The 13,145-nt window shown below is 38.1% G+C and overlaps 1 protein-coding gene across 1 annotated transcript in view; it reads right to left on the bottom strand.

The window, feature by feature from the left end:
• The window catches only part of panx1a (pannexin 1a), a 79,167-nt gene that overhangs the window by 19,245 nt on the left and 46,777 nt on the right, over positions 1–13,145 (bottom strand). The gene's annotated exons all lie outside the window — the stretch shown is intronic.

The following is a 13,145-nucleotide window of genomic DNA, read 5'->3' on the forward strand; positions in this document are numbered from 1 at the left end:
ATACTCATACTACTCCCTTCAAATATATAATAAGATTGATGGTATAGAAATATTTAAGATGTTTTTTTTGCGGAGAAAACAGTACATGAAAATAGTACTGTAGTATGTCCGAAACGTCAGTATTCATAAAAAGATTAGTCAAGAAATCCCTGGATGCCCTATTGCATTGCCCAGTTTTTGAAGCAAGCACCGATGGGTACTTTTCTAGCATTCGGACCGGAGATCAGCAACTCTGATGTTTTCAAATGTGAGTAGCTATTACAAACAAATAACGCAGGGTTTCTTCTGTTAAAAGTTGTTAAACTACTGAACAGTGAAGTGTAAATTGTTGAAGGTGTAAAGACGTTATACTATAGTATATTTGTGATTTTGCCGTAATAGGTGCACATACGCCTCTAAAGTGGATTTAAAGGCGCTCTTAAGCGAATCTGTGTGACATCCCTTCCAGTTGAAGTTCGAAGTGTTTTCAAACAAAAAGCTAACTCCTCCCCTTCCTACCGTGCTTTCTGAATGAGTCATGAACGTGCCCATCCCCCACTCCCAAATCCTTCTTGTCGTTTATTGGCTGGAACACTTTGTTATGTTTCGTGGTGGTAGGTTTGACCACTTTGTTTTTGTTGCAGTTTGCGAAGCCTGGGCTGTCTGCACAGGGCTACAAACTGCGACTAAAATGGTTGCATATGCGACCTAATATATTAATTCCCGAGTGAAATTTCTGTCAAGGTCGCCATTGGCGACAATACAAATTGACTCCCTTTGATTGTAAAATTTGCATCCTACGTGCATGTTTTAGCAATAGGCTCCGAAACGGATCCAGACCGGAGCTGCCGGATTTGGAGCGGATCTGTTGCGAATCCGCCCCGGAGCTTATTGCTATCAGGATTATTTTGTTAACGTCATGAAATGAGATGAGCGAAAAATATCTGACTTTTTCAAGCAATCCTCATCTCTGTCAATCACCAGCACGGATGACACTCCTGCTAAAAAAAAGCAGACAGTAGCTGTGCCAGGCCAGCACGAGCGCGGTAGAGAACGCCAGAGAGACAAGTATTCATCTTTACGCATCAGTCAATGAACACCGTGCCGAAAGACATTTCAAAACGTCCTGGATTCAGGAGTTTTCTTGGCTGAGGTATGATCACGAGGCATGAAAAATGTTTTGTGACTTTTTGTTCCAGCCTTAGTCAAACGGGTTGGTATGTATGGTCGGGTTGCGTTTTTCGCGCATTCGTGTGTCTTGTGAATAGTATGCCATACATACCCGTTTGCCACTGAACCTGCATTAACGACGACAGTGGGGCCTCCAGCCTTAGTCAAACGGGTTGGCACGTATGGTCGGGTTGCGATTTTGGCGCTATCGTAAGTCTTATGAATAGTATGCCATACAGACCCGTTTGCCACTGAACCTGCATTAACGACGACAGTGGGGCCTCCAGCCTTAGTCAAACGGGTTGGTATGTATGGTCGGGTTGCGTTTTTCGCGCTTTCGTGTGTCTTGTGAATAGTATGCCATACAGACCCGTTTGCCACTGAACCTGCATTAACGACGACAGTGGGGCCTCAAGCCTTAGTCAAACGGGTTGGTATGTATGGTCGGGTTGCGATTTTGGCGCTATCGTAAGTCTTATGAATAGTATATGCCATACAGACCCGTTTGCCACTGAACCTGCATTAACGACGACAGTGGGGCTTCCGGCCTTAGTCAAACGGGTTAGCACGTATGGTCGGGTTGCGATGTTTTTGGCGTTTTCTCCTGGTCCTGTAAATGGTATACAATATAGACCCGTTTGCCACTGAACCTGCATTAACGACGACAGTGGGGCTTTAGGCCTTAGTCAAACGGGTCGTCAGGTTTCATTTTCTCTTAAAGATCGGAAGGTGACCCTTATTTACCATATATACCCTCGCATTGGGCCCCCAATTTGCTAAATCCTCAACTGTGGATAACATAATTATGCCGCAATATTTAGTCTGTCTGGAACTAAGCTGAGTTAAACCACATCACTATTAACTACGCTAATACGATTTTGTTTTTCTCTCCCTGTCTCGTCCTCGACCCGAGGACGAGACAAACAGACCCAGTCCCGGTAGATGTGAAAGTCGGCACACCTCTGATCTACTGGCTGTCCTTCAACGTTATGCCCAGCTGATACCTGACCAACGATCACCGGCAGAACCGCTTAATCTCCGCTAAATCTCCATTTCCGTTCTCCCAAGGGTTTTTCCCTCCTAGGACTTATTTTTCCTCGGATAAAAGCCCGGGGTTTTTTTTTCTCCTAGGGGGTTTTTCACCCCGGGGAGGCAGCCTTTTTGGGCTTTACCTAGCTTCCTCTTCTATACGTTGCTTTAGTAATACGTGCAATTATAATATTGAGTCATAGCCGCAGCAAATTTAACTGCTCATGCTATCATGTATTCTGTTGTGCTATCTGTCGTTTTCTGTGCTTTTCACTGCTTCTATTTATGTAAAGCTGCTTTGAAACAATTGACTTTTGTGAAAAGCGCTATATAAATAAAATTGAATTGAATTGAATTGAATTGAAAAGAGCGGGCAAAGAAATAGCGGGGAAAACGGAGTTGAAATGCCAGTAAAACTATTATCAGCTTAAATTGAATTTAGTTGTACTTGATAGCAGAGGTGGACAATACATAGTTACAATAGTTACATTGTCCAAGCATCTGTGCTTTATTAGGTTGTTTTTATTGGTAGAAACATTACTTCACTACATTCTAAAGCAGAATCATGTGTTCTTTAATTTCATTCTTTAATATTGCATATTAAAATTTAATTAATACCCAACTACATTTAAATTGTGTACTTTTACTTGAGTAAAAGTACGTTAATGTACTTAAACATTATATGTAAAACAAAAACATATTATTTATGAAATGTAATAGAGTAAAAATTATGATAATATGCTTTAGAATGTATGTTTTCCAAAGAAAAACACAGATAAAATTACAAATACTTGAAAAATACTTTTAAGTAGAAAGTAAAACCTCTGCTTGATAGTGACCCTAGCAGCTTGTCAACCCATCTGTGGTCTGTGGACGTTGGCATGAATGATCAATTTACTTCTCTTTTCTGTGTTTTTTGGCAGTCTGTAAAATGATCGCTCCGAATTCTTGTTAATCTGTTAGTACAGTCTATCACACAACAGCTTTTCCCATTTCGACGCATTTTCACAGTGTTTTCGCCAATGTCACGCTGTATTCAAATGCTGCCGCTCTGTCTTTTGCCACTCAGTAGGCATAACCGCAGTCCCTCTTGCCAACGGTGGCGTCATGTGCATACCCTCTATATAGTTCATAAATCGGAAGTGACATTCAGTTCTCAAATAAGCTTCAGTTCCCAGAACATTCACAAGATGAAAATACTGAAACTATAAGAACAGCAGAGACATGCACACACAGGGTGACTAAGTAAGTGCATTGTTATGTGGCTCTTATAAAAATTATTTGGTGCCTGTTTTTTTTCCCCTATAGGAGCCAATGGCTCCTTAATTTATTTTTTTGTTTGGAGCCCTGCTGCAGAGACCACGTTTTTTTACAGTGTGTTCAGAGGACAGGCAGCTAGCAGATAGGGAGGAGATGTTTACTGTATGACACAAAAACAGTTTAGTTTTCTGGCCTAAAACGCGTGAAACGTCGTCATTTTTGGACCAAAATGCATTTTCAATGCTTCAACAAATTCTAACTGACCCACTGATGTCACATGGACTACTTGGATGATGTTTTTATTACCTTTCTGGACATGGACATTAAACCGTACATAGATTTTCAATGGAGGGTCAGAAAGCTCTCAAACTACATCTAAATCTTAAACTCTGTTTCCAAAGATGAACGGAGGTCTTACGAGTTTGGAACGACATGAGGGTGAGTCATTAATTACATTATTTTCATTTTTGGGAGAACTATCCCTTTAAGTGTTTAACTGTAATTTCAAACAATGTTATTACAGCCCTTTATTGAATTCTTGATTTCTGTGCAATTGCTTGATCATGGTCTTCCTTATCCTCTGGATAAACCATGTTCCCATTATGAAGAGCAAGATTGTGGGGTGATGAGTGTATGGGGTGATGAGGGAGATAGGTACACTTAGACAAGGACAGCCACCATCTCTGAGGGTCTATATCCATCTCTATAATTGTGCATACAAAACTTGAACAATGATTTACTTTATCATGCCTTGAAGGCACAATCTATTGGGTAAAAGATAAAAACAAAAATCTGTAATTTTTTAGAAATCTTTAAAGTGGAAATAAAGCAGTCAGTCAAAGTTTGTTAAAGTGATGTCCACTTTAATAATAAAAAATACACACAAATTATATATATTTTTACTGCTTTTTCCCAAGAGGTTTCACAACATACAAACATTTCACATTTCCCCATACTTCACTTTTTGCCCTTTTGAATATGATCAGTGACCTACTTTTTCAAACCCCTCCTAGGCCGTTTGTCCAATTTGCATGAAAATTTGTGTGTACCATAAAAGTTCTCAAATTACGCATTACAGGGATGGTTCACCCAAAAATGTTGTCATTATTTACTCACCCTTCTGTTATTCAAAACCTTTTTGAATTTCTATATTCAGTAACACACAAACTGAAATATTTTGATAAATAATGGTAAGCACACAGTTGATGGTACCCACTGACTTTTGATAGTATTTGTTATTCCTACTATGGAAGTCAATGTGTATCACCAAATGTGTACTTACCATCATTTATCAAAATATCTCAATTTGTGTTCAACAGAATAAAGATACTCATACAGGTGTAGTACACCATGGGGGTGAGTAAATGATGACAGATTTTTTGAGAGAACTATCCTTTAAAAATGTAAATGGTAGGTTGTGGGGTAATTTAGCAATTTTTGGCTTGATTAATGACTATATTTTGTACAACTTGGGGGTTATTCAATAAGGAAGTGCACGTATGTAATTTTTTCATTTTGATTAATCCATAGGTCTGAATAATGTGATACTCGATTGATTGGGGCAGGGCAGTCAAAGGGGTTTGTAGGCATCATGATGAAAATTTAAATTTATTTTTTTATTAAAAATACTCAAATAAAACTTAATTTTGAAGAAACTTTGAAAACACATACTATATTATTAATGAATTAAATTTTTTTAAACAGAAACCTCTAACAGAAATAGCTGCGTGATGAAGTGAAACCAAAGGGTTAATAAACACAAACTGAAGTGATTTCTATATGACTCACTCTACATAATATTAAGCCTTGATACAACATAAACGTATTATGTAACGTGCATCTACTGTATCTGCCAAAAATGCAAGACTAAGTTTTGTGGATGTGCACCATAACCATACCATTGATTACCATTTTGATCAGCAAAACCATGGTTATTTTGTGGTTATCATGGTTTTACTACAGTTTTTTAGTTTTAACTGTAATAAAACCAGGGTTAACCTTTTAATTTGCAGTTCTTTAAAAGCTCTTTAAAAAGTCTTACATTTTATTTAAAAAACCTCCAGATAACCTGAATGTTTTTTGAGAAGGTGGCCAAGGAAGCTGTATATTGTACTGAATATTGGAAATGCATAAAAAAAATCAATGCTTACTCAGTTGAAGGTGCGCTCACTTAACTGGTTAGTAAGATCAGAGCCGATCCTGATCTCCCTGGGGCCCTAAGCAAAATTCTGCTAAGGGGCCCTCCTACCTGACCCGTGAGCCATGGTACCTGAACCGGGCCGTGAGCCATGACCCGTGAGCTTTGCCACACATTTACACTTGACACCCCACTGCTCTCACTACACAGACATGGTTACTATTTCAATTCAGCAGCGTGATTCTGCTATGGAAAAGGCAGTAAGGTCAGGGCAGTAGAGACAAACCCAAACATATTATGATTAATATGATTAATCATATATATTATGATTAAAATGGAATTTTGATTTTGTGACGAAAATTCTCGGTCTGTTATTTTTTCCACTTGAATTAGCCTATCCCCAACATTTTCTGCAGTAACGTTATAAAAAAAGACTTAAGATTATTGTGGGAGTATTTTTGTATTTTCAAAATACTAATTACTTGTATTTTATTTAAATACAGTTTTCACATCAGTATTTTGTATTTATATTTTGTTACATTTCATGAGCCAGTATTTGTAGTTTGTAACAAAATTGTTTTTGATGTATTTGTGCCCACCTCTGTACTACATACAAAATATGGTTACTACTATAAATCACATAAATATAATATTTATATTTTAAGTAGTGAAAACTGAATTCTTGATTTCAAAAATCCATATCATGTGAATGTATAAAAGCTAAAATGGCTTGCCATACCGTATAACTGTTTATAGTATGCATAAGAGCAATACTTGATCCCTGATGGTTATTATTTACTGAGGGATGTGCATTCATTTTGACCTTATCATTGACATTATACCCATTCCAATGTAAATCCATTGGTTTCCATATTGCATTAACGTTGTCATTTAGAAGTGTTCTCACGCTATTTTTGTTATGGTCTCCACACAGATGTTACTGCTGGAAAGCGCGCATGTCATTTCATGCACGATTGCACGCGCATATGAACGCAAACTCACACGCGGCGCGTTATCGAGCTGTCGTTTATAAACACAGTTGCCCTTGGGCATTTATTCACTCGAATATTCACGCAAAAATTGTTGTGTAACAGACAGCCTAAGAGATGCACTGGCAACACTACACAGCTAATTTAGCAAGTCAGATAGAGAGAGACAGAATCACATCACATCAACTTAACTTTACTGTTTGCTCTAGCTGACATGACATCAAACTTGAAGAGAACACAAGTTTACCTGATTGCCGTTCTCGCGTTTAACTTTTTTCATATTGCTTCATATTGTCCTCTCAGTAAACAGTAACACGCGCTGTAAAACGAGGCAGGAGGAGGCGGGGCCTTACGTAATTTGCGGGGCCCTATGCAGTCTGCGTAGTACGCGTATAGGGCCGATCGGCTCTGAGTAATGGCGCTTTTCCATTGCATAGTACCCCATGGTTTAGTTTAGTTTGGTTCGGGTCAGCTCACCTCACTTTGGCGTGGTTAGCTTTTCCATTGAGTTTAGTATCACTTCGCAGTGGGAGGTATTATAGGCGTGTCGTTATATTTACGCTGCCTACTGCTGTGACATCATACAAGTGAGAGCGTCCTTATACATTCCCATACATTTATTTATTTCTCAGCTCCACAAAATTAAAATTGGCCACCACAAATAGATGTTTGCACATCGCGCTCATCACTAACGTTACCTCTGTCTCACATGACAGTTTCTGTTCAAACACCCGACCCGTGGCGTCAGTCGACGGCGCTCTGCTGAGCCTAATTCAAGTTGCATTAAAGCATATATAATGCGGACGTGCACGTCGCGAATGTGCCGCCACAAACTGCAAGTCTGGAAAAAACTGTTATGGTGTCCCGGATTCTCAACCTGTGGATGTTTTTCATCGCTAAAAGGGTGTTGGGAAACAGAACACAGATGTTTGCTCGAGACAGCGCAGGCTAGCAGTAAGCTAAAGCTAATATTTACATTATAGCGATGACGCTTCTATCAGACCAATCAGTGACCTACTGTGTTTTCGCGTCACGTTTGGTATCAGCTCGGGTCGCTTGAAACCCCAACCGAGGTGGTACGAAAAAAAGTATCGGGTACTACGTACTGCACCCAATGGAAAAGCTCCCAAAAGTAAGCTGACCCGACCCAAACTAAACAAAACCGTGGGGTACTATGCAATGGAAAAGCGCCATAAGATGTCGCACAAAAAGGACAGTCATGCTTTTTGCCATCAGACAAACTTGCTGTGTATGTTTAATATTGCGGCCTTTTGTGGTAAGCAAGGATTTTTAAAATCAAATATGAGACTTTTTAAAGACCTTTTAAAGACCTGCAAATTAAAAGGTGAAATTATACAGTTTTCATAAAACAAGGTTTTATAAAATGCTAAACTTCCCATTTTAAGACTTGGTCTTGGGCTGTGGTTTACACGAAAACAGCGGAACCTATTTATAGGTCTGTCACTTTTGTGAAAAAATCATTTTCGATTTTTAATATATAAGTGTTCATTGAATCGATTGTAAAATCGATTTTCCATGTCTAAAAAAGACCATTTTCCATTTTCAACGCCAAATAACAGACAAATGTAAAGAGAGCGCCTGAAAAGCACAAGTCAGCAATATTTCTTATTCATTGTCATTAAGGTTTCGTGCAGAATAAAAAACAGCAACAGTAGTGCAACATTCTCTAAAAAAATATGCAGAGTGGACTGCTGCCATAAATGAAAAACATTACTGCAGGCTTTAACCGGCTGCTTTTATGATTTAGGCAATTCAAAAATTATTTTAAATAATGATTCGATCCATTTCAAACAACTGTTCAAAAATGAAACTTTAAATAGACTTACTTGAAGTTGAGAACATGCTGTGTATTTTTTAATTAAACGTTTACCGACACTTAGGCGGCACTAGGCAGGCATAATGAAATGCGCAAAAAGACTAGGCCATTACAAATTATTGGTCAGGAAAACAAGTCAATCAACATTTTAGGGGTCAAGAGCAGAGCGCTTTTCATTCACTATATGTGACCCGATCTGGCGAAATGAGTCGGAAGTCGCAACGTTCTATTTTAAGATATGAGCCGATAATGTGGAAAAACAATGAAATTATCAAAAAAAATATTTTTAGCTAATTTCAAAGAACAGACATTAAAACATAATCTCCCAAAGTTTCGTAGTCCAAATAATTGAGTAAAGGTGTTTAAATGACTATTAAAGTTGAAACAGTTTTACTTAATCCGCTGGAAATTGCTTTTCTCAAATACTCTCGTCACCTCCGAGCATTCCGGGGATCCCCTGAAACGTCACTATCTCTCCAAATATGGTGTTACACGTTGTTTTAGAGCCAATCAGAAATATTCATAAACGCTGATCGTTTGTCAATGGGAAACCCCGGGGCACCTGATTGGTCCAGCCATCCTCTTGTCAGTCTCGCAGCACTACTCTCCTATTTAACTCCTTTTTGAATTGTTTACACTGTTATTGTTAACTAGCCTACACAAAGATATGATTGCATAGGCAAGCATTATTTGTTTTCTTTTTGCTTGTCTCTCTGTCTCTCTCATTTTCTCTCACACCTGCGCGCGCGCACACGCGAACACGCACACACACACACACACACACACACACACACACACACACACATTCTGGTTTCCATGTTCTATTCCCTTCCCCTAACTCAAACCCCAACCATCACAGAAACCTTTCTGTTACTTCACATTTTCAATAAACATCATTCTGTTTGATTTATAAGCTTGTTTCTTGGTTTACTGAAATAGCATTTATATTAATGTCTTTGGTCAAATTAAGCTGTAAAATAAATTGTTTATCCCTTTAAAAATGCAATGGATTTTGAAAGATATCTACAAAAAAGGGGCAAAAAACTTTAAAGGCGTTTTTCTCAGGTTTTCAGTTGGAAAAAGAAGACAGACAACCTTAATTCAAATGTCTATATATTTAAAACCATTCAAGGTATGACTTTGACTAGGATATCATTTGAAAGCTTATTATCTCCTCTTTCCACTGATACCAAAATCTCAATTTTGAAATTTGGGTCACTGTGACTCATTTTGCTGGATCAGGTCACATATGTCCATCTGTTGAGAAGACGCACTCCGACAGCACTGATGTCCCAGGGAAACTCGGGTACTTCGTTGCCAGTTGTGTATTGCGTACTGCCAATCTTCCATCACAAAAGCGGGTCGCTGTCAGCTCGCAATGGTGGCTCCTTGTCATAACTCATCATCTCCTGTAAGGTCACAATTTCGACGCTCTCTCGTGTTGCACAGGTTTATTGACTTTGTCCTCCATTTTCTTTGCAAAATACTAGATGCAGCGATTGAAAGCGTGAAACTATAGGTGCGTAAAATTGTTGGGTATTTTCTGTATAGCTTTCGCACACCTACTGCACATTCGGAATTCTTTATTTTCTTTTTCTTCTTGTTTGTGAGTTTTGTTACATCTATATTTTTAACTGTTTAATTCTTTTAAAATTAAAAGTGTACATATTTGGTTAAAATCGATTGCCTATTTTCTTTTTCGAAACTTTTTTTGGTTGGTCCGATCGATTGTGCAATCGATTTTCCAACGAAAAGTGACAGCCCTACTTATTTATAATGCAAATTCATTATCTGCTTGGAACTTTCATTACAGAAATATAGATGTTTCTTCTGTAACAACTGTACACAAAGCAACGTGGCCCCTGAAACTTGCAGCAGCAGCACCAGTATTAGGCAATAACTAAAGATGCGTGCTTTAACTGGTAATTTTGACCAACCTGCTCCCTGTGATTTTGCAGCATCTCGCTGCATCTGTGGCCAGGTTTTTTTCTGCTCTCTGCTCATCCTTTACGTTTACGCTTTCTCTTTTTTGCACGATTGTCAGATATAGCCATAGGCAATGGGTCTGTAGTGGCATTTTTACATTGCGAGGTCCACAATTGCCTATCACATGTCAAGCTGAGCTGACTACACAGCAGGCAGGCCAGAAGGACTGCCAGGCCACCGGGAAATGTCCCGGTACTCCAGATGGCCAATCCGCCCCTGCCCCAGACCACCGGGGCTGCAGGGATGTCTGTTACTCCACTGTCCGTTTAAAATTTACATTGATGTTTTTATTCAAAGTGACTCACCCTGCATTTAGTGTACACATTTTATTTTCAGTATGTGTGTGTGGCGAGGGGGACGTGGTTTTGTGAAACTATTATTTGAGTGCTGATAACGCATGGCATGCCTTTGTTTTCTGTTTGTTTAATGTTTACTTTAATAAAAGAAGCAGCCGCAGTAAAGTAACTTTTGGGACTTTGTTACTGTGTGCTCACTGGGAATCCAACACTACATATTGTTACCTGTGTGAACCTATGTAAACCCAAAGACATCTTAATTATTTCAAGAAGGACTGCCATTTATTATTATTTCACATATTTCAGGAAAACCAGTGTTGAGCAGTACTGTAGTTAACTATAAGTACCAACCCTACTAACTTAACAAAATGTAGCTTGACCTTCAGTTTCCGTGAACTGACCGTTCAGTTCTTTTAAAATGGTGTAGCCTATACCAGTGGTTCCCAAACTTTTTCGCCATGCGGCCCCCCTTATGTAAGGTGCATTCCTTCGCGGCCCCCCAAAGAAAATATGTGACAAAAAACTGTTCTAAAACTCAACATTTTAATAAAAAAAACATTAAATTATACAAAAAAGTAGTGCTTTTGGTTAGTAGCCTTATTTTTTTAGGTTTAATTAAACAGAATTCATAATAAATTAATGTATTTCATAAAATGTCATAAAACTGGGGCCCCCCTGGCACCATCTCGCGGCCCCCCTGGGGGCCCCGGCCCCCAGTTTGAAAACCACTGGCCTATACAATAGTTAAATTCATGTCAATAAATTCATTTTCCAAATTCATGTCTCATAAAGAAACAGCTGTAAAGCTTACACGTTCGTATGTATTCTGTGCAAATCAAAGATTTGTCTGTCTGCGTCTAAAACTTCATGCACATACAAGTAAATAATAGCAATTTTAAAAATGAATTATCCCGCTTTATGGCTTCTATATCAAATATAAATTTCTATTTGAAGTTCAGTGATGAATCCATGTTTTCTATTATTCCAAAATTCTATCTATCCTGACACAGTTTTGTAACAAACCTAAAAAACTCAACATTGTGTTTGTGCCACTGCTTTAGCATCTGTCAATCAAACAAAAAAAGAAATCCAAATATAACTTATATTATACTTATTATACGTTAATCAAACCAATGATTTAATTACATACCTTAGTTTGTTTATAATAATTATTAACAACGATTCATTATTATTATTATAAAAGAGCTGAAATAAAAAAATTTTTGCTCTCCTTTTTTATTTTTATGCCTATTCATTGGCAATTTTGCTAACACAATTTTGAGATAAATATGTATTGTGTAGTAGGGATGTGCATTTATGTCATTTTTTCATTTCGATTAATCGATAGGTCTGATGAACGAGTACTCGATTAACTGGGGCTGGGGCAATCACGTCATGGTGAAAATGAAAATATTTTTATTAAAAACACTCAAATAAATCTTAATTTTTCAAGAAACTATGACAGAACAATAAACACATACTAGATTTTTTATGAATTAAATGTTTTTAACAGAAACCTCTAACAGGAAAAGCTGCGTGATGAAGTGAAACTAAAGGGTTAAACACAAACCGAAGCGCTTTCAATATGACAAACTCTGCATAATATTAAGCCTTTATACAACATAAATGTACAACGTGCATCTATCTGCATGAAATGCAAGACTTCAACTAAGTTTTCAACTAAGTTATCTAAAAAAAGGAAGTTTAACTTCCTTTGTGAATGTGCATCATAAACAGCGCACTTTAAACACGTCCAGTCAAAGCTCAAGCTTCATAACATTAAGCAGCTTTAAGTGTTTTGCTATCATTTTAGTGATTAGCTGTGTCGTGTTGTCTCTTACCTCAGTCAAGATGTAATGTTAATGCTCGTATGGCTCTCTGGTATCTCTTGACATTTGATGTTTAAATATGAGATGATAACCCATTGAACTTTTGACGGCGCTGTACATTTTGCACCTGACTGACTGTATTTCCAAAAATCACGACATCCTTTTAAACCATAGTGCCTCAGTGAAGTGAGGTGTGGCCGGCTTCACCGGATCGGCAGGCTGCCGCGGCGCGGTCACGCGGAATTATCCGTTTGTTTTTTAATCACGCATGGTAATGTTACTGATGTCATACGTCGGTCTGCCTAGCTCGACACGACTTCAAACACGCATCTCCAGACCCAGTCTTTACTACCACATGCGCTTGTAACACTAACCAGACATCCAAATGCCGCCATGTCCACAATAAATAAACCCACATGATCATCGTTTTCGTGATCGATCATCGATGCCACGTTCGAGTACTCGAGCAATCGAGTACTCGTGCCCTTCCCTATAATGTGTAGTTCACAAATTTAAACAATATTGAACTCTTAATTGTATTGCATTACATTGTTTAAACCCCAAAACCTTTCTTAAAACATTCTTCATTAACAGATATATTTAATTATTTGTAAAGTAAAAGTAGTAAAATCT

This window comes from Paramisgurnus dabryanus, chromosome 8 (assembly GCF_030506205.2).
Source record: "Paramisgurnus dabryanus chromosome 8, PD_genome_1.1, whole genome shotgun sequence".
Taxonomy (NCBI): Eukaryota; Metazoa; Chordata; class Actinopteri; order Cypriniformes; family Cobitidae; genus Paramisgurnus; species Paramisgurnus dabryanus.